Consider the following 24,091-nt stretch of genomic DNA (forward strand, 5'->3'; position numbering starts at 1 on the left):
GTAAGTGACAAAATCCTTTTATCATGCCTATTTCTGATCTAGCTTTCATAGTTGCTCTTGAATGTACTGTGTGTATTAATATGCATATGATCTCAACAGTCTCAGCTTCTACAGTGGCACCATTAAGTATTTGAACATTTTATCCAAACTTAAACAAATTTGAGAATGTCTTTACATGATATAACAAAATATCAAACAAGTGGCATTCATTTTAAAAATTATAAAAACACCTTTCAAAGCAAAACTTAACATTTTTATTGCTGATAAAACAATAGATACATTCAACATTGAGACAAAAGTGTTCTGACAATTTCTGGTTATCATACATTAGAGGTGTACTTTGCTAGGACACCTTTGTAAACTTGAAGGGAACTGACTTAATACATCCACACAAAAATACATCCACATTAAATTATTTGCAAAGAAAAATAAAATTATAAAAAATAAAAAAATTCAAATCTGAGAAAAGCATAATTTGTTACCAGATGCTACTTGGTTTATACTCTAGCATATAATGCAATACATATTTTTACATTGCAATTAGTGGCACATTTGTGGCTTAAGTCTCCAAATATTTTTGGGACCCCATGAAACATCTATATAAACTAAGCAATATAAAATAAAGGATACTTTTCTTGCAGGGTTAGTTCAGAAACTCTGACTCATGACACATGGAAGAGAATTTCAAAATATCATCAGTCTTCCAGTGTAGGGTTCACAGTTCCTTATAAAATAATATATGTATACATATATTTATATGGCCAATAAATAACATATGTTTCTATTTTTGTCCAATACTCTAAAGACAGCACTAGGCTATAGTACAGCACTAGAGTAAAAACTGTAAAAATTGTTGGAATTATAGCTCAGGTTTGCATTATAACGACTAAGTTTTGGTGCTTGATAAAATACTTGACTTGATATGAATATCATTTGCATGTGTGAATAGGAAAATTACATCCATGACAGATTTTTTCCTAGTTATTACATCCTTTTACCACATACAGACATTAAAGTCATTCATTCAAGAGGTTCATTTGGAATGCTGTGACAAGAAGACATTGGCGTGTGATAGACGGCATTACCAGACAGTATTAGACACAAATTATTAGATCTAACCATGCCTGGTAAGACGCCCATCAACAGGCCTGACTCTGTGACCACACACTTGCTCACCGATAATGAGGAAATTATGTAAACTGACAGAAAAGGAAAACATACAAAAATGTACAGATACTGTAAAGCACTCTGTTTGGCCTAAGCCATAAAACAGTTTTGTTCAGAACAAACATTTGCAGAGGTTTGAATTCACAGTAAATTGATTAGAGGGGGAAATGAGGGGAAAAGTGAACCTGTTTAGTTTGCAAAAGGCCTAAGGGACATACAACTAAATTACATGGTTTTGTACAGATGGGTAATAAAAACACACAAAAAAGGGGGATGGTGAATGACAAACATGTGTCCACTTTGTACATTTGAGTGACTGAGGAATAAAAAAGTACCCCAGACAAGCAATTATGGGTGTGGTTCAATATTTGCGTTTCAATTCACCCGCCTTAAACAAACATTCAGAGCTTCAGTGACTTTACGACCAATGCGTCGTCCATTCATTATGTTTTAACGTAATAAAAGGAAAGGTAGGACTTCCTGTTCCCTAACCACTGAGTAAAATATAAGGTTTACAATAGTGACAAAGGTCATAATGTTTCAAAATGAAATGCCGTTGTTGTAGCCTAATTTCAAGAGTACTCAATGTAACCAGTATTAGCAGCTGAATTTAGAAATACAAATACGCTTTTCAAAACTCAAACTGTGATGCAGAGGTGACAAAGTGCTATCAAAAACATTCTACTGCTGGATCACGTTTAACATGGATGGATGCCATATTTATTTTCTCTGGGGAAATATATAATCAAGGATAAAAGATGGAGAGGGGAAAAGGGAAGAGGAGCAGTTGAAGATGTCATTATGTCTGTTTTTATCAGGATCGTTACACTGAGCTCATGTGTCAGTTGCAGGATGTGCCACGCAGGTAAAACAAGCTCGTCCAATAACAGCTCATCTGCTATCACAAAAGCTTCACTGAGCATAAGTGGGGGAGGTGACGAGGAAACTTTCAGCAAGTCTGGTTTAACAGTCAACTGACTGGTATTCTTTAACTAAGGCTGGGTGGGGTTCAGACGTCTGAAACAAAAAATGCAACAAGGACATGTATGAAACAAAGCAAAGTGATAAGCTCTATAGCTCAAGTTATTTCTCAGATCAGTTCTAAAGCTTTTTGCCCAGATGGTCCTCTCGCTTCATACAATAATTCATAATTCCAAACATTGTAACTGTTGTTATTCTGTAAAACCTTTTTTTTTTAAATGTTATACAATCTTTTTTCCATCCCTCTAAAATGTCACAATTCTGACATTTCTGTCATTTAAATCGGTTTAATAAACAGTATTTAAATGTAAAGTGGTCGAGAAATTTGCAATGGTAACTGCAGGTTTTAACTTTGGTACCACTTTGATTTCACTTTAAAGTTCGAGGCATCAAACTTTTAATTGAGCATTTTTACAATATAAAGGGCAGTTCACACTGAAAGCACTTTTTCCATTGTTTATTCTTTTATGTAAACATGCGCTAGATGGAAATCTTTGACCATTGCACTGTGTCCAGTTGTTTTTTCAGAGTCTTGAGCAGGAGCTCAACGTTTTTTAGATGGCGTGTCAAAAAAAAGAACGTAAAAATTTACTGCTTTCGTATATACTGTATGTATTGCGCTGTGTCTAGCTTTTTTAGCACAAGAAAACATTCGTATGAACGGCCCCTAATTTAACTCTTAACAATTATACTCTCAAGCTTTGAAAACATATTTTTTTAGGTTAAACCCTAACCCTAACTCCACATGCAAATATTGGTTTCTCATTAATTAAAAACTAAGGACAAAGTATACAAAGGCGTATTCAATGCCAGTGTAGTTTATATTAAGACAACACCATACTGGAGACAGGTATAAGAAAATGCAGAGAGGGAGCCATTATCACTCAGTTTCTGTAGAAACATGGCCTATGCACATTTAGCAAATTGTCAAACAAACGCCTACCCTGATGTGACTCTCTCATCGTAAAGGTGGAAATAAAGACAAAACAAGTGCTGTCAAACACCATAGATGTGATAAGAATAGCTACCATGACAGCAGTACACTCTTTCGCTGTGGACTTCCCTCTCTTCTGTAGTTACCTCACTAATCGATGTGTAATCAAATGTATAATCATAATGTTGGACCAGCTGATAGGTCAGAATGTTCATTTCTAATGAGGGTGAATATGTTATTCTAATAAGGCTGTGAATTATATCTCACTAATCGTGAATGAACATGTAAAGTTCTCCTTGCAGTAATTAGGTCACCCAACAAACATCGTTACCAGACAGTGTTAGAAAACACATACACAATCCAGCACTGTCCGGTAAGATGGGTGCTAAGTGCCAGAGACAAGACCTTTAACGGGGTGAATATTTTGGGGCAAGCTGATCAAAAAAGGTCTGGATCTTCTGATGCGCTCCCTGAAGTTTGTGGACAGCCATCAGCATCATTACCAGGCAGTATTAGAGAGATAATTGAAATCCAATGCTGCCTCGTAAGATGGAGAAGACTACCCAAGTCATTCTTAAAACGTAGCAAGAACTTCAACCATCAAGAGCCATTCAGCATTATATGTTCCTGCTGTTATGTAGCTCAATTGGTAGAACATGGCACTAGCATTGCTAAGGTTGTGGGTTTGATTCCCAGGGATCCACATACTGATGAAATGTATACCCGGAATGCACTGTAAGTTGCTTTTGGATCAAATATAAATAAAACAAATGTAATCCTAATCAAAATTGTTGGAACATAATTTCCACAGTATCTTACACTACCAAACCCTTTTGTGTGCAAAGCCTGATGGTGATCAGTTTCTTTTGAGGATTAGACCACAGAAACTACAATTAGACTCAAATGGGTTTGATAACCATTCTGACTCAGTCAGTCAATGTCCCAAGGAAATACAAAGTGTATGCCAACAAAATAAACTGCTCCTAAAACAGGTAGAGCTAGTATAGCACAGGCAATAGATGGCTTTGTTCCTCTAAAAATGGCAGCTTAGCAAAGCAAGTGAGGCAGAGTGGGCCACTAAGGCAGTTAATAATTGCCCAAACCTGTTCGGACTGGTTTGATTTGACATCACGGCCGAGCTTGGAGGGCTGTTCTTTTTAACAATATAAGGTTGGGGAAAAATATACATTTGACAAAACGGTGCCCCCAACCCAATCCTTTGTTGCTGAATTCGACAAAGTCCTTAAGCGATTTGCCCATCCTCTAGAGAAGACTAAAGAGCACAGTGGGCAACACAAACCTAAAACCCTTTTTGTATCAGTAAGCATGCGAGAAACAGTACTAAAACAAGTGTGGGAAGGGATAACTGATGCTCATGATAGTTCATAGTCTGTTTTGCTGTGTGTAGTGATAACAGCGAGCTGGAATGTTGTTCTGGACTGACCTGCTATCGGATTCTGTATGGGGAAGGTCATTCTACTCACCTCTAGTTTACTTAGTAAAATCTATTCCTCACAAAGAGTGAAACTCTAATCGTACCTGAAAACTGTTCGCATTCTCTAATTAATTTTCTTTTAATATAATGGCCAAATATTCTAATAAAAGAGTAAAATCAACAAAATGAAAAATATGTTCAAGAATTGCTACCATAATTTGTCATTGTAGTTGCACTAAATCAAATAGCTTATTATAACCAATTTCAACATTTTAAAGAGAATAATGGAACGTGATTAAAAATAAAATCATGCTAGTTATTCAAAACACTTTACAAAGTGAAAAAGTGTCAGATGACTGTGGCTAAGAAGTACGATTAGAAATCTTGTGAGAGAATGAGAAAAGAATAAAAGAGGAGAGCATGGGGGGAGCAGACGAGAGAAAGGGAGAGAAAGATAGAAAAAAGAGAGCGCTACAGTGCGAGACCAAACGCAAATGAGAGAGTGCCTGTAACCTTACCGTTGTGAAAGGAACCCTGGTAAAGAACGTAACAAAAAAGCAAGTTAAGGGGAAAAAAGAATAAAATCTCAAATTTCCACCAAGTGCCTGATCAGTCTTCAGCTTCCTCTTGCTCAGTCAGGACTCATGCAATGATAACCCCAAGCAGACCTGCTCTCTCAGACTGCAGCCTCTATTTGGTTAATCATCAGCATTATAAACCAGTGCAGCAGGCCTTCTGAGAAAGAAAGAGAGGAAGAGAAGAAGAGAGCGAGATGAGGAAGAGAATGAGTATTAAAGAGAGCAGTCAGAAGAAGAGAACATGAAAAGTTAAGCACATACTTCATTCAGTTGTTCTGAGCGCTTGCATCTATCGTCACTGCTCTTTGTTGGGAATTTGTTGCCCCTGTTCTGGTATTACCCATCATTTCCCCCTAAACTTCCCTTTTCTCTCACGTTTTGGCTGCATTCAGGTGCGGGTTTTACCTTTCCTGACTGCCTCTGCAAGTTCTCTAGGTTTATAGTGAGGTGTGATCAGGTAACCCTGCCCTCTTTATTGGAATGTGACTCCATGCTGAAATGGACAACCTGAGGGGTAAACTAGGCTTGGCCTTAATCAATAGTTTGTGAAGAACAAAGACAAGGAAACCCTAAACCTTACTTAAAGACGGGCCTTGCTCTGTTGACTCTAAATGTATTTCAGGGATAAATGGATGTGTTGTTTCCTGTTGTGCTGCAATGAACATGTACAGAGAGAAATATAGAATGAATTCAATACATTCTCGTGTGGTTTAATGGGTCAAATCTTCCCTTAGATTATGCAACAATAGATTAATACTTTATAAAAAGTTGGTGTTGCTCAAATGTTCTAGTTTGCTCTCTTCAATGTTGACTTTGAAAATGGAAATGGATGAGGGTCATTTGCATATGGTAATATGTTGTATTTTCCCTTTTTTATCTAGAAATTCCAAAGAACGCATTGTGTACACAATAAAGCTGCAGGATAATTTTTTAAAAGGTATTATAGTATTATTCTGTAATATAATATCTAAATTAAATCTGAAAATTATCAGGTTACTATTGTACAATTCCTTATATATATATATATATATATATATATATATATATATATATATATATATATATATATATATATATATACTGTATATACCAGAGGTGCCCAAACTTTTTCCAGAAATTCAACTTGCTTGAGGGCAGTGGGCTAAAAGTAAACATGGCATATATCAAACTGTATTATTTTAAAGTTAAATATTAATACTAAGTCCTATACTTGCACAATGCATTTCAATATAATTTTTATGTTTGTTGTGCCTCACATTTGTGAATCACTTTGAATAAAATGTCTGCTAAAAATGTAAGCGTCTTTTAAAACATGGTTACTGTCTCTTTAAGAACAGCTCATCACACGGTAGTTCTGTGCAGTTTTGCAGAGTTGAACATTCAATGGCATTACATAATACTATCAAGTAGGATATTGTTTTGTGACAGAAGATATTAAAGATATTTCTTTTCATAGAACTAGGCCTCACATTGTACTGGATTTCACCCAGTATTACCCTTTATAGGGACTGCCAAATGTAATAGGATTATTTAATTAAACAATGCTATTACGGGGTTTAGTCAGAATAATTTGAAGAATTAATTTACTGCATTACTGTTTTTGTCTAGCTGGCAGGGCAGAAAAGGGATTTTTGAGAGTCCTGGTCTGTTCACTTATGTGCTTGTTGTAATGTTGTGCGTTGTTTGGAGTGAATGGAACCGTTGTTTATATTGAAATGCTCCCTCACCTGACTTTATCAAGCCCGCTTCACAGGTGCGCTTCAGTGGTCGCGTTCAAGCGTATGAAATGCTGCACAAATGTATTGTGCACGTTCAAGCCATATTTCATTTCGGATGACGGTACGAACTGTTCCGCGAGTCCACCTTATAAACTGTCATTTATTGACACTGCTTCTGTTCCCGCTCCGTTTTAAACCAATTAGGTTGTGCCTGGCGGTATTGAAGGCACACCTCCAATAATTATATTACTGATTACCTTTGGAGCTGGCCAATCGTAGTGAGGATTTTGGGGTGGCACCTGGGATGGCCAATGGATCGAACTTTCAGACAGCATTTATTTAAAGGTCATTGAAGTATTCATATACATAAAAATGTAAAAAAAAATAAATAAAAAATTTCACTAATAGGATAATCTCTACTTTCAAATAAATTATAGTTTTTGTAATGCAAAAAAAGAAATACATAAATATTGTTTTTTTCCCCCCAAGGCGGGCCACATCAAAGGTCATCACTGGACAACTTTGTCCTGCAGGCCCTTGTTTGGGCATCTCTGGTATATATATATATATATACTGTATTTATAATAATTCTAATAATAATATTGTAATAACATTTTCTAATAAAACTATATTGTATATATGAATGTATCAATCCTGCATGCATGTTTGTAGAATTAAATTACCTCTGAAATCTTCAAAAATGACAAACATTATGCACACCTGTTAATGGAAGTTGTCCTATGATCACACTAAGTATGCAGTGAATGCTGAATAAAATGTCTGTCCTTAAGTACACAAGTTCAATGTGCTGCACTTCCCTGACCTCTCACTTGCGCATGGTAATTAATATGCTATATCCCTCGCTGTACCACAAACACTACAGCAAAAGTGCCACGAGGCTTCATTACCCTACAAACGTGGAGATCTGTTACCTTTCCACATTGTCCCAGAGAGAGCTTAACTATCATAATGATCTGGCTAGGTTATAGAACTATGACAAATGACTCATTATGATTAGGGAAAGAAACAGACTCATTTTCCTCCTCCCCACCAATCAAAACCCTCCACCTCACTGTGCATCCATTGTCCAGCCTGGCCGACATTTTCTTTCCACTGTAGACAAGCTCTTTTAAAATGCATTTATCAGCAAATAATGAAGTGACTAAACAACATAAGCCAAATTTCCTTACTAAACAATATCAAGGCTCTCTCACGCCAGTGCAGTAGTTTGTAATAATCTGCAATATCAAAAAAATAACAATAAAAGACCAGACGGGAGCTTAGTCTGAATAAACAAATCGGCTCTTGTTTGTTTTTCACATCAAAGGCGAAAAAACCATAATCATTGTCTCATTTCCTCTGAAATCATGCCAAAAAGACACGTAAAGACAAGCCTCGCAACTCACAATCAAGTTCTCAACAAGAGAGCAATCGCAAATCTCAAAATGCTTAGCATCAATAGAAAATTTGCTTTCCTAAATATGTAACTAAAATTCTGTGACTTTAATATTCCCAGTATCAAAAGTTTTGCTTTTAAAACTATCAAGTTTAAAGCATTGCTATATTTCTGTTTTTTTTTTTTTTATATATATGCAAAATACACAACACCTTTCTTTATCAACATTACCTTGCTGTAGGCCTTTTTAAAGCCATTAGAAATAGGCAAGCGTCCTTCTAAAGGTGTATTTTCAGCAGAAAAAGAGAGGGAAGAGAAGCTAAGCCCCTTTCTTTATTCCCTTTGACATGTCTGGCGGTTTGCCTCTACCTGCCCAAACTGGTCCATCCAGTCAAGGAATGACGGTTTGTGTCTATTGTTTTTTCTTTTTCTTTCTGTTTAAATGGATTGAAATTCGATAAAGATTATAATATTGCCCCAACCATGTTCCCCTTCACATTCTACCTCACCTATGAACATGTTACTTTGTAACAGTCAAATACCACCGAGTGGCTAAAATTACAACTATTCCACAGTCTGTTAGCAAACAGGAACAAAACTAAGGGTGGGGACAACCACAGCAAACAAATATGACAGTCAACCAAACCATGACACAGAGAAAGACACAAATAACTAATTTCAGTTGAAAAAGTTACCCATTTCTTCATCGAAATGGTCCATGGTCAGAAACCAGATTTGAGAGACGCTGCGTCATGTCCTTCTCTCTTCTGTAGAATGACGCCCTTAAAATTCTTGCAACCGAAAGCCAGGATTGCAGACAGAAAAAGACAATCTTGAAGCTGGGGAAATGGATTCCCAATATGGCACTCTGGCGTAGAAGTAACAAGTACAAGTACAAACCAGATGAGCCTTTGTCATAATGAAGACGACGGTCTTTGCCGGAAGCTTGAGGTGATGTTTAACCACTTTGAGCAGAAAGGCAGAATTTGTAAAGAGCTTGCTTTACATGTAGCAGGCCCCCCTCCACCCCCACAGGTGTAATTTTCATGCCGCAGCCAATCTCCTTAGCCTCTAGCGCTTGCAGGTGTGTCACTTATTCTATGATAGGTCAGTCAGGAGAACCCTCTGCAACCACCTGCCTCCGCCCAACCTGCTTTGTGTATGTTTATGATGTCATCTCTCTGGCTTCGCGTGATTGCACCTTCTTTTCCTATTTCAACATAAGCCAACAAATTCCCCCATGCCTATTCTCAAACAGACATGTCAGTATCAGAGAAGGGGGTAGAAAGGTATATATAAGGTAGAAAGGTAGAAAATATATGTAAGCAAATAAGACCTGTTCAACCAGTGGTAATGACAAGGAGAAAATGCTCTTTTTATCTGCATATTCCCACACCCATCTGAACTGTAACCTCTGTCATATAAAACAAGAGACTAACAGTGAGTTAGATATTATGAGCAGAGGGGACACAGGTAAATGCAGCAGGTAAAGGGGGGTTGTGGTTGTGTGTCACTTGGCAGGAGTATAGTCAGGCCTTGAGGCATCTGTACTAATCCCTGTCTACTGCGGGCAGCCGGGTCTGGCTGCATACGGGACCCACTGTAATTGCTGGATTAGTTTAAACAATGCAGATCTACTTGATACTGATCCTAGGTCTGACGGATATCAACAAAAGTCGAGAGAAGAAATGTTAAATGGTAAAGGTTCTCTCAGTTGTTGTGAGATAAAAAAAAAGAAAAAAAAGAAATCACATTATATAACATTTTCTTGCAACACATCACAATAAGGTTGTATACAGTTTGAGCAATAGCTTACATTAACAAGAATTTATTTAGCATGATTCATGTTATTTTCTACATATACTAATTACTAACATTAAAATAATACATTAATAGGATAGTTCACCCAAAAATTATAAAAAAAATCTAATTTCAAACCCCGAATGACTTCTTGCTTCTGTGGAACACAAAAGAAGATGATGGGTAGAATGTTGGCCTCAGTCACCATTCACTTTCATTGTACTGAAAAAAGATGCAATGAAAGTGAATGGTGACTGAGACTAAAAATCGGCTTAACATCTCCTTTGTGTTGAATGCATTTAAAAATTTTTTAACTACAGCATTAACATACGTTAATGCATTATGAACTAACAATGTGCAATAGTATATTAATAAATTAAGATTTTGTATTTACAGGGCATGCTGTGAAAAACATTGTTCATTATTTTTCCCTGATACCTACTGAATTAACTAATGTTGACGTATACAACCTTATTGTAAAGTATTACTGATTTTCTTTTAAGGAAATTTGTTTTGGGATGTCAGACTGCTCGCTTTGATAGAGATTAATGGGGGGGGGGGGTAGGTTGCACTGCTTAAAGTTTTATGAATTTGAATCCTTTGGAGAGTACACTCGATCAGCTAATTTAGATCATTTTATTTGGAATAATGCAAATTAACATTGCTTTACATAAAAATAAATTATCGTTACCTACAAGATCAGTTCCATGACTATAAGCACAATTGTCTTTCAGGTAATTGTGAAGTATACTGAGAGCATTACAGTCATAGGAAATGTCAGAGGTACAAAGGAGCACATTTTAATGATGTTGTTAAGGGTTTTTAATGGGCAGGTGACTCCTTAGCCATCACTGATTGTGTGCGAGACTCATGTCAGAACAATGAGAGTTTTTTCCCATGATAACCCGATACTCAAAGGTGTGAGCCACAATGAACTGCCTTACTTTTGCCATCAAGGGCACATTAATCAACAGACCATGCTAAAACAATTTTTTCCAAGAGAAATACAGATTTTTAGTGTGTCTAATCATGAAATGCAGTGGGGTCCAAAACAGTTTGGGATTTTTGAAAAATGTAAAACAAACATTTGTAAGTAAAATAGGAATATTTAGGATTCTGCACAAATCTTAGATCAATAATCAAACAAACAAATCTGTGGCTTTTGACCATGCTATCTCTTTTGTACAAATGGTTAGATTTCCATGAAGCACACAAGATGCTCTTTGGAAGATTCTCAAATCATGATGGATAACATGAATCATCTTACCAAATTCTTATCATTATTATTATTTTAATTACATGCATCCCTCAAATTGTTATGCTAATAACATATTTTGTAATGAAGAAATTTTGTATAAAAAAATAAAAATCATAAAATAGAAGCATTTTTACTAGAGGTCTCAGACTTTTGGACCCCAATGTATTTGACAAAGGAAACAAAAATATAAACAGAGGTAGAATAAAAACAAACAAACAAAAAACAATGCAATATATGCTCTTTAAAACCGCAAACTTGAATTAACGTTCTTATAACTTTAATTAAACTAGTTATTTATATTTCATAAAAACCTATGGACAAGTTGGAGATATAATCACCATTGTTTATAAAATATGTTTTTAATTGCCAGACATTTGACGACATAAGCATCTGAAAACTGCATCTGAAAAACTGAAAAAGATATTAAACAAACCAAGAAGGGAGCATCTTCATGTTTTCATGCACACACCATAAGACCACGCAATATAGTATGCAAGATTGTACATTTTATTTTATATTTCACTTTTAATCATTTTAAATCACATTAACTTTTTAAAAAAGTACAAATTTCACATTTGATCAATTTATATGATGTCATTAAATTTTATTTTTAATAATTATACAAGCTTGTGTCACTGTTTAAAATTTCATTTACATTTTAACAAAATATTCACAAGGTTGGAGCCTAATAATGAAAATCGAATTACACATAACATTTATTTTAAAATTATTTTATAAAATAATAATTGAAGTGCTACTACATCAAAAATACTATGCAAAAAAAAAAAAAACACTTTTTCTGTTTAACAAACCCTTGCATAGATGGCGACACAAGCCTATTTGGTAACTTATTTCATATTTACAGTATTTTCTAAAGTTTAAATATTTCAAAATGTATGATTTTTCCTTTAAATATTTATGAATTTGATTACACTTACTACATTTTGTTACACATTTGTTTACACTGTTTGCACTTGTGCAATTTAAACTGAGTTTACAATAGTCGCGTTTCCAATATTAGACAAAATGAGGGCGTCCTAGTGCGTGCAAGGGCCAGTTGCGTTCTCATTGCCACTTACGGGGCTTCACCATACCTCCTAACAACAGCTAACAGCCAATGGCCTGCTTGTCTCCAGAGTCTGATACCTCAGCTTGAGCTTCCCTTTTACTTATGAGATGGGCAGGGTGTGTGGTGTTTGCACCAGGGTGGCATATTGAGTGCAGGTTTTAGGGCAACACTGCAGGGCTCTTGGCCCGATGGTATGAATGCAGATAGATTTTGGGCTCGCAGCTTGAGGTCAGAGGCTATTGGCCATTGGCTGCGTATTTAATAGCCTTAGCTCACACTGGTCTGATAGCAGAAAAGTATATATTTCTATTTTAAGAAGCACTAAATTGGCACTGTCTCTTTAAGAGAACCAGAAGCTCCATGAACAATTTTTCATAGTTGAATGAGCGCACATTAATGAGAGAGAAGTTACACAGTGGTTTTTCCCTCATCCGTGTTTGATAAGAATTAATGTTTATTTCTTACTTATTGATCACCAAGTGACTGGAAGTAATAGAAAGGATATTAAAAGAGACATGAAATGAAAATGGACTGTGTGGATTTCGTCTTTGGACACCCAATACACTGAACCAGCCAAAGGAAACTATAACCTGTCAGGATTCATAAGTCAGGACCCAAAAGCTGGATGAACTCAAAATCTGGTTTATTGAAGGGCAGAGAAAGCAAACTAGGTGACGTTATTTATAAAAAACTGCATCCACCGTGTGGGGAAAATGGGCAGACAAACAGACACACAAACACACAAAGAGCAGATGATCACTGGAACTCTGCAGAGGGCTCACGGTGAAGGGCATACTTCCACAAGAAAAGATACAGCGAGTCAGCTATGGCTCAAACTCGATATGGGACCACAAGATCCACGGGCTCTGGAGGAGGCAATCAGAGGCACACACATCTCTTATCCAGACCGTATACCTCCCAGTCCAGAAAATATTGATACCCCGGCCCAATCACATAACGTCCAACAACCTCCTAACCACGTAGGCTGGTGCATCATCAATGAGGCACGGAGGTGGGAGGTCGGGAACAGTGACAGTTTGAAGAGGAGATTGGCGGACGGCTTAATCTTAATCTTGGAGACATGCTGCCTGTCTGGCAGACATCTCGGCCTGGATGAAGGAACACCACCTTCAACTCAACCCAGCCAAGACCGAACTCCTTGTCTTTCCAGCCAACCCTGCTGTTGAACACAACATCACCGTGCAGCTGGGTCCAACTACAGTTTCACCTTCCAAAACGGTCAGAAATCTAGGGGTAACCACTGATGATGAGCTAAATTTCACAGATCACATTTCAAAAACTACAAGATCATGTAGATTTACACTCTACAATATCAGGAAGATAAGACCCTTCCTCTCTGTACATGCCACACAACTGCTCGTTCAGTCCCTTGTCCAGGAGACGATGGGAAGACTTAGCACAGACTGTACAGTCAAGACAAACTGTTTGACCCCCCATCCCACCCCCCTTGCTGGCCACCAGAACCATTGCCGAATGACGGCCAGAGTGTGCCTCTACCCTGAATGACAAGAAACCCTGGAAGAGTGCCACCACTGCAGGACTGCGGGTCAGACCAACATGGGAACAAAAAGTAGACCCGCTGGAACCCTCTCTGGGGCCATCACTCCCCGTAGCACCCGCCGCACCCTCGCCTTCACCTCCCAAGACACCGCAGCGATAATTTGCTGGGGGGTTGACAATAGTGTCTAATTAGCGCTGCAACACTTGCCTGATGTGCTCAATGTGTTCCTGGAGAGTTCTGGAGAAGATCAGAATGTCATCTAGGTACAAAAATATCAACGGTTAACCAACTCGCAGAGAACGTCATTGATCAGTGTTTGGAAGACGGCGGGAGGGTTAGTAAGGCCATATGACATAACCAAATATTCAATATGTCTTCGACTCATCCCCCTCCCTTATCCTCACCAAATGGTAGGCATTGCAGAGGTCCAAATTCATGAAGACAGTGCAACAACTCGAAGGCTGAGGGCATCAACAGCAGATGGTAACAGTTCTTAACCATGATATCATTCAGCCCCTGATAGTCGATGCAGGGGTGCAATCACACGTCCTTCTTCCTCATGAAAAAGAACCCTGCGCTGGGCAGGAGTGACGACGGGTGGATGAATTTGTCCATCACCTCCCACTCCGGTGCAGAGTAGAGCCGCCTGCGTGGCGAAAAATTATTAGGGAGTACTTTTCCTGAATTATGTGTATTGACTTTTTTTGTAAAAGTTCTTAAAATCAAATCTACAAGCTCTCCAGCTTTGTAAAAACTTTACCATCCAAGAGATGCGTCACGGTCTGTAGATACCTTAAACGAAGAATGTTTGTGAAAAAGAAAGTCTGTGAAAATCTTTAAACAAAATGTAAATGTAAATGTGCAATGTAAATGTAACTATCGTGGCTCAAGTAAAGCGATTGAGACTCCTCAATCCACGACACCTCAGGACTCATTGCAGCCAAATAAGCTAAACTTCCTTCAGTGTGCATGTTCATGACACAGCATGCAGTATATATGAGACTGAATCCAGCTTATTATTAGCCAGTTTATTATTCAGTAAAAGGATTGTTGTGCTTAAATTCTCTGTCGCCACAATACAACTCAATCTCTGGCTAGTAAAATCTGAATATTTACTAATGATAGATATATTTTAGTTGCATACCACAAAATTGTGTTACATATATAAGTAATTTACTCACAATGTAGAGGGCTGTTCATATCTTTTTAAGATGTAATGAATGAAACTTTTGAACTTTTACCTGTAATTCATTAAAAAAAAAGAATCTAAACGGATCAACATAAAGGTAACTACTTGTTAGTCATTCACCCTTACATGAGCTCCCCTCTGATGAGGACTGACACAAAGTTTTACTTGATTAGCAGAGCAGAGAAGTGTTGTACTTAATGGAGGACAAAGGACCATATCCATTAAGTGGCCCCTGTGCTTAGTTCTTCTCTCCCCCGGCTGTCCAGTTGGCAAGGCCCCCCGTGTGACTGCAAGGAAATTGTCCAGTCTAAAAGGTTTGCTTTGTTTAGCATTCTTTCATTTGCATTCCAAATTAGGTTTAAGAGTGAACCAGCCAGGCACAACCAAAACTCATTTGGGTAGAGATACATATCAGCCATGGCTGTCACGCAAGGCTAGTGGAGGGGACAGACATCAGCTCCCTTCCCAAAAGATCTATTCCTCAGACTGCAGACACAGTCCCTCAACAAGACAACAATCACAGCAATATGTTTATATGCATTAACTTTCATTCTTTTTCTAGTACATGTCAATCAATCACTTGATAGATGCAATGGCAAACAGGAAAATGTATGTGTTGGCAGAAGCTTGCACACTTATTTACTTAAGCATGTTCTGCACTGGCTGGACAGCAGATGAATATAAACAATGTAAATGTTTATTGACATGCTGTTTTTCATATTGTTTTGCATTTAGGACCCAGGATGCCAATTGGGATGAGTCACCTCTTGTTTAAGAAAATCAACTTATTCTACAAAATCCATGCAATCTCTTAATATAGCTTGGATAACACAAATCAAGATTACTCTGCATAATAATCAGACTGTGACAGCACACATTTATGGGGCAGCATACAATACATATTGTCACATTAATGGTGCATTAGCAACAAGACTAGCTTCAAGACTTCTAAAGCCTCATCTATCTTGATCTCATATATTAGTGTGACAGACATCATATTCTCAATGTTTTTAAAGGTCTCTGTTATCACAATCAAAATGGTTCCAAATGAAATTCAGAGAATATGTAATTGAATTAGTGCATTTTCATTAAAGTAAAGTAAAGTAAAGTACAATATAATAAGATGCCAGAGCTGTAGCTCCAAGGTCAAGTTTCCTGTCCTCTCTATGAAGGAAAAAGGCTAAAACTAAAACTAAAAGGAGTAGTTCACCCAAAAATTCTGCCATCATTAAGTCACCATTCACTTTCATTTTATAGGAAAAAAGACCAGCATCAAATTTCTTCCAAATCTTTCCTTGTGTTCCATAGAAGATAGAAAGTCACATTGGAACAGCATAAGGTTAAGTAAATAATTACATAATTTTCATTTTTGTGTAAACTATCCCTACAGCAACCCTTGTGAACTGCACACATAATGTTGATATGAAGAAGTTTAATACAGCACTCTTAGAATGTTTTTTACAAACTGCATGAACTTCAACACCTGTTGTATGCTTTTTTCTCTCTCTCTTTGTGTCTCTCACTCCATTTGTTTTGTTTTTCGGTTCAGTTGACTCCTGGGTAATTACAGAGTTGTGTGTAGTCTTGGCAGGAAATGAGGGCTTAGTACAGATGGGTCAATGCAAAGGCGCTTGTTAACTAGAGCTGGGACATCTATTTTTACTTCTTAAATTTGACATAGTAAGTTATAAGTGAGCTGCTACAATAAAACACACCATCATTTGTTAATGTACATCCCATTATCTCACAATTACCTCAAATCACATCAAAGATCAGAATTTTTTAATTTCTTAAATGTTCACGTGTAAAATGTCAGAGATCTTACGTTTGAGTGTATAATGTTCATATCCTTCTTGGATTTTTAAAAGCTTCTATACCTGTGGCAAATTCACCAGGGGATGAAGGTATGAAGGGGGACATAAACGAATAAGCAACCACAGCCTTGCTCTGACTTGCCACGTATTATCCTCATTGGGTAATTGGTCTCCAGGGGTAGTGGATGTAGAGTTTTTCTAGGTTTCTCCAAGGGGAAGTTGCCATTGGAGATGGGAAAGGAGTCAGACCTGCCAATTAATGATGCACCTTTTCTCCACAACATGCTAGCTAACAAATGACACTGGCCAATGCATGGCCCTGATTTACAAACTCACGCTACCAAATACTTCAGAATCTAAAGCATTAGAATTTTATCAATACATTGTAAAATATTTCAAACCAATAAAATGTGAAACTTAAGTTTAATTGCGGTCTTACATTTTGAGGAAAAATCAAAGTGGTGGCAAAGTTAAAACATGAAGTGAAAAGTAACTTTATCGTCAACTTTGAATGTACATGGGTTATTGACAATTAAGGTTGTCCAAGATGAAAAAAATCAGAAATATTTTAAAAACCTAGGTTAAAACACATGTATAAACGTAATTACTAATTTCAGTGATGTTCAAACATATTTTTCAAGGTAATATTTTTTTTTTATATATCATTAATTTTTGAGTCACTGATATCAAGTTTTCTTAGAGTTACTTAATTTGACCATTTCATAAAAATTGACATGGAATGTCATATATTTTTTGAAAGCTTCACACATATTCATGAGGGTTTTAAGCGATCCTCTCTGTAATATGGATTTCTCGTCACAACAAAATGGTTTCCTGCATGGTAGTTACACCACCTTTCTTTGATTTCGTTGACAAAAGTTCATAAAAAAATGTTCAAATCAAATTGTTACACTGCCAATTAAAAAAATAATAATTATAATAAAAGATTATTCCAAACTACTTATACCCACATTTTCTTTTCATGATTTTCATCTTTTATACTGTTAGCTTTATACTTATTTATACTGTCTTAGAATGGTTACACCACTGAGATGTTTTTGACTTTAACCCACAGAGAGAGGGTTATATATATATTATTGTGACAAGTTCACTGAAAAAAAATATGTATCGGTGAAGTAAATATAGCAGAAAAGATCAAGCATTTTCTAATTATGAACTTGAAAATTTTAAGTAAATTATATTCAAACGTGTAAATATTAATGCTCTACCTTTTAAGTAACTATTCTTATTATTGTTTTTTATTTTAGATTTATATATTTATTTTTTTATTATGCATGTCATTATGTATTAATCCAAAAGTGGAAAACATTGCAATATGTTTTTGCTAATTTGAGTAAATATCCCTGATAAATAAAATAAAGGAATTGTACTTAATATTTGAAGCTGTGTTCCAAGCATGCACTGGGATTAAATAATGTTGAGCTTGCATGGATTCACTGTTTGCAAGTTTAGCTACACTGTTTTATAGTTTTGTTCAGTATTAAGGTAATTTACTACTCAAAAATGACCCATTCATGATCAAAACAATTATCTGCAGGATGGGGAGGGTTACTTTTAAAATGTATTGCACTACAAATTACAGAAAACATGCTGTAAAATGTCATTTGTAACATATTCTGTTAGATTAATCATGGTCAGTAATGTAATCTAAATACTTTGGATTACTTTTTCAGCACTGGTAGATTTTTCACCTTTTTGACTATAAAAACTCTGCCAGTACAGTAAGACAAAATACACATGTTAAAAATACATCTTATGCAGTGTTGTTTCAAAAATAAGATAAATTAAATTGATCTAGATTTAAAGATCTTTAGAGATTGTTACAGAAAAACAATATACAATTTATCATCAAGAATAAGCTTTTTGCTCTAATATCAAAGATCTTGGAGAAAAAAAAATATTATCTATTGTGGATTTTCTTGAAAAAATTATGTGATCGTTCCGGATAACAGGTGCATGTAAAATGGCTAGAAAGAGCATCTTAGCTTAGAATACAGCTAAAAGTTTACAAGAGAATTTACACAAGGTTTATTTATATTTTTGCAGCCCCAAACGTACTTCAAAAAGTGTTGAGGTCTGTGTGTAGGTCTAGATCTAGTTTCTTTCACAAGTAATGCAGTGTGATGTTGTCCATATACTACATTGCATGAATTAAGTGGGAGGCTTCCGTATGTTATGTAGTATAAGATCAAACATATATTTTTGTAAGGAAAATTCAATACGTGACATGTTCTAATAAGATGTTTATTAAAATTTGTATACATTTATTGAAGTACATGTATAACATAAGTAAAAGTTACTGAATTTACTAAATGTTTAAGTTAAATTTACTCACTTTAATCAATATTGTGTTATAAAGCAAAACTGTGAAAACATTTTTTTTTGTGTGTTGTATGGACATAATGATGAAAGCATTTTTTACAGTGATAGTGTTTGTTCAACCAGAACTATGTAAAGCTGAAAATTAATTGACAACAATTAGAAAAGGCCTGAAGAATTTGTCTTGAGATTTAAAAGTACAAGACCACAACAAACAGTTTGATTATAATAGCTGCATGTCAGTCATTTTTATCTCATGTATTTCAATGGACCCCAAACTACTATTCAGCCCACAAAACCATTAAACTGTCTGGATGTACTGGTAAATACACCACATCATATTGTGCCTTAGCAAGTGACTTTAGCCATGGCCTGATAAAGAATGATTCTATTTAGATTCAAAGCAAACCTTTTCCATATTGCTTTATTGACTCAGCTCGCACATTCAACAAAAAGTCTCTCTTCCCCGGTATGATCCTCAACAGACCATCAAACACACCTGTGCCTGGCCTGTTTTATGTCAACTAGCATAATGAGGGAACAACAAGAGCGAAGGAGTTTGTTTGGAAAACGAGACTGACTGTTGTCCAACAGGTCTCTTCTCTCATTGTTTCTACTAAAAGCCAGCTCTGCTCACGCCGCTTTTAGGCACAAACTGTATTGTTAAGCTATGTATGCTTTTGAGGAGATGATGCTATGAGCAGCCATTACAACATCTCCTACTGTTACACACCTGCTGGCACAATCATTTTGTATTGAGTGTTTACTCTTCATTATATTATAGATAAGTTTGTGGACAACATCAGAGTCCTATGATTCAGCATACGTGGAATATAATAATAGGGGATAAATAGATTTTCAGGGTTCATGTAAAGTTTATGTCAATGTCATTTTAAATGTTCTTTCATGCTTTGTCTCATTACAGTATGAAAGGAGCTTGTGAAATCTGTGTGGGCACAGATGGAGGTGCAACAGAAGGGCTGATAATGATGCAAGATCTGTTTGTGAGACTCTCTGCCCACAGGGAGCTCTGATCATGGGGAGACAGACTCATTCACAGGCCCCAATGGACGGGTTACCATGGCTGATGTTGGATGTACAGGGCATAGTCTTGTGTTATCAAGCCAAGCCAGAGAACCGAATCACAGAACTATAAAAGTTGTTGAACACAATGTTAATATTCAATGGAATTTGCTTTAGGAGTACAAGACCTTTTGTTCCATACATAAGAGAATATAATTATCAGATATCTGGGACAGTTTCCAAATCAAAGTGATAAATATTTACATTTCATTACTCTTCACAGGCAATTACAGCTTTTCAGAAAAATGGAAAAATCAAGTATACAGATCTGTCATCATCCACCATCCCTCATGTCACTGAGACTCATATGATGTTTTTCCTATGGAACACTCAAGGAGTTATCCAAATGTCACAGTTGCTCTCTTACATACAATTAAAATGCATAATAATAATTGGCTGTCAAGTTGCACATTGGCTTTATTAATCTACACAAATTACATGTTAGGATGGTATTTGAACCCAAATCTTCTTGCATGCTATAAAAACTATACCATGAGACAAAACTACTTAAAACTACTAAATATTTGTCATGTCTTATCTCACCTAGGCCACCAAGCAAACAAACAAATAAAAAATACAGAAAGAAATACAGACATAATAGACAGAAAGACAGAGAGAAAAAAGAATGACTGACAGAAAGAAGGAAAGAAAGACTGAAAGACAGACAGATGGACAGAGAAATGGAAAAGATGGACGGACAGATAGAAAGAAAGACACACACAGCTAGACAGGCGGACAGACAGATGGAAAGAAAGAAAAATACAGACAGACAGAAATACAGAAAAAAGACAGACAGATGGAAAAAAAGACAGAAACAGTATGACATCACAAAAGATGATTCCTTTAATCAGGTTCTCAGTGACAGTGGTAGGAAATCCCAAGAGGTGATGCTGCTTTCCTCTGGTTGATATCAGTGAGAAACAACTCCTGACATATGGATTCTCATTATAGACAGATGTTACCATAAGATTTCACCAGAGATTATTTAGAAGAGTAGGCCCACTTCTATTAAAACGAATGGGAGAAATTGGATTGCCCAACGGTCAAAGGATGTAGAAAGGATGTCCTGCTTTACAGATAAATAGTCAATAACCTTTTAGATGCAGACATCTGTCAATCAACTCTAAAACATGCATTAGCTACACATACCGGAAAATACGCATAATATGAGATGAATCACAATTTATAATTCCGGTATTGTCAGATTTAATTGCTGATTTGAAATATGTTCTTTGATCAACCTATTTTGGAGATTTTGATCTTTCTCAATTCAAATAGACATGAGCTGCACTGGCATGACTGGAAATAGCCTCCTGAGAGCATTCCAAAAATGGCCGCCAATGGACTGACTTGATAGAAACACTTTGATTTCACTCAGTTAAATTATGTCACTGAAATAAGCCTCATCCAAACCTGTAGACTAAGTACAGTAAGATGAAATGACTGTTTTAAAGAATCTGATTAACAAGCCACTGACAGAACATCTAGAGTCATGAAGATAAACAGGTTCTATGCTCAACATCACAGGTCAGTGTCTTTGTGAGACACTGATTAAAGTGTCCTAAAGAATTGCATATCAATACTAGATAAAAATGACCTGTGAGTCATTTTATGTGAAGGAAATTTAAACAGCTCAACCAGCCATCTTTATAACTTGCTATTAATATACTGTAGTTCAAAAGAGCATGGGAAGTTATGGCTCCAATTAAAAGTGATTTACTGTACAGACACTAGTGGGCATTATCATTCATGGGCATTATCTAACAGAAACTTTGCCAATATAGAAGAAAATGGGTGAGCAGCTAATTAGTATGAATGTCTCTGAACTTGTACTAAATCCACAAAGAAATATTATCAGCAATTGAAATATGCACATGAAAGATTTGTGGTGCATGCTACAAAAGCAGCGCTCTGAATTCACAGTAAGGTGCATATTGTTTTGATTTGTTGCAGTTGCTGACTGGTGTAATAATTGGCCAAAAAGAAATTTACAATTAAAATGATAACACAAACAATAGCAATATGCTAGTATATTCATTAACACAAACAAAAAGTAGCAAAAATTCAAAGTGCTTCTCATGCTGTTCTCAGGTATATTTTCAAAATGGTAAATTTCATCTATGTCAGCCCACTCCACATCATATAAACAGTTAATGGTGAGGAATCAAAGTCCAATGCTTAAGCACCATTTGACACCATTCTCCAAATACAGTCTCTACGGCAGAGCTATTCCTCAGTACCGCACTATCAGTGGGCCGGGTACTTTTATTGCTACACAAATACAGCCCAGCAGGCCAGTCTGTCAATAAAACAAGTCTCTACAACCACAAGCAAAAGAGAGAGAAACTCAAGCTTTATCAAAACATTACAAATTTAGACATAAAACCTGATCCATAAAAGGTCAGTGTTCAAAAATATAAGGGAGCAATCCAATCCTCAAGCCATGCAGTATGATCCCAACAAGCCTCAGTGGAGTTATTGGTTTATTAATACCATGGGTTGACTGTACAGTTAATGGCATAGTAATATAGAACTGGTACACAACTGGGACAAAGAGTATGCAGACAATGCAAGTGGCATGACCAACCGCTTCTATGACATCAAGGATCTCACAGATTCTCTGATCCCTTTCTACATGACAAAGATCAGAGCAAAGTGCAAATATCACATTATGAAGTATCTAAACCAGATCTAATAATAGTGGTATGGCCATGGTAGTGCTAAGACTGCAGAGTCTATGGTATTACAAACAAAAACATGCAAAGATTTCTGAAATTCAAAGTCAGATGTAGCTGACTGATGGTACAATGAAAGAAAAGATACAAAGGCCATTTGGGATTAATGCCATTAACACATACACTCACTGAGAACTTTATTATGAGCACCTGTACACCTATTCAGGTGATTATCTAATCAGCCAATCATGCGGCAGCATTGCACTGCTTAAAACATGCAGATACGGGTAAAGAGCTTCAGTTAATGTTCACATCAACCATCAGTATGGGGAAAGAAAATGTTATCTCAGTGATTTCTGTAACTGCCGATCTCCTGGGATTTACACGCAAAACATTCTCTACAGTTTACTCAGAATGGTGCCAAAAACAACAACAAAAAAACATCCAGTGAGTGGCCGTTCTTGATCAATGGCTTGTTGATGAGAAACAAAATGTATATAAAAAAATTACATAATTGGATAAAAAAAAGAAAACTCAAATACAAATTTAAAAAACATGTAGTGGTGGTGGCGTAGTGGGCTAAAGCACATAACTGTTAATCAGAAAGTCGCTGGTTCAATCCCCACAGCCACCACCATTGTGTCCTTGAGCAAGGCACTTAACTCCAGGTTGCTTCGGGGGATTGTCCCTGTCATAAGGGCTCTGTAAGTCGCTTTGGATAAAAGCGTCTGCCAAATGCATACATGTAAATTTGTAAATGCAAAAATTCATGGCTCTGACACTAACTGAAATAAAAATATTTTGTATAAGATTTAGTTAAAAGTTTTGTTGTGGTATGTTTTTAAACCTTTAAACCCGCCATATCCGAAATATGAAGATGCCACTAGACAGCAATAATAGATGGCCAAAAACCTCATTGCATCAGCAACAGAGTGGGAATCACTACAAGAAAGTCAAAGCAGGTAGGCTAGATAAAAGTTTTTCAGTTGTTCTGTTTTACCCTGTCAATCTATGATTTGTGTAACATTTAATTTGAAACTGGTAAAGAGTTTAGTTTGAAGTTCAGCAGGGCTCGATATTAACGCTTGTCCAGGACAATTGGATTTTGAAGTGGCACTTAAAAGAGAAAAGT

General features: G+C 36.4%; 1 protein-coding gene across 1 annotated transcript in view; it reads right to left on the reverse strand.

Annotated features, from left to right (window-relative positions):
• The window catches only part of ttll10 (tubulin tyrosine ligase-like family, member 10), a 35,068-nt gene extending 25,991 nt beyond the window's left edge, over positions 1–9,077 (reverse strand). The window contains exon 1 of the mRNA XM_052091864.1: positions 8,905–9,077. The gene's annotated coding sequence lies outside the window, so the exon portion shown is untranslated. The remainder of the gene's footprint in view (positions 1–8,904) is intronic.
• Between the last annotated feature and the right edge of the window lie 15,014 nt (positions 9,078–24,091).

The sequence above is a fragment of the Xyrauchen texanus genome, chromosome 25 (genome assembly GCF_025860055.1).
Source record: "Xyrauchen texanus isolate HMW12.3.18 chromosome 25, RBS_HiC_50CHRs, whole genome shotgun sequence".
Taxonomy (NCBI): Eukaryota; Metazoa; Chordata; class Actinopteri; order Cypriniformes; family Catostomidae; genus Xyrauchen; species Xyrauchen texanus.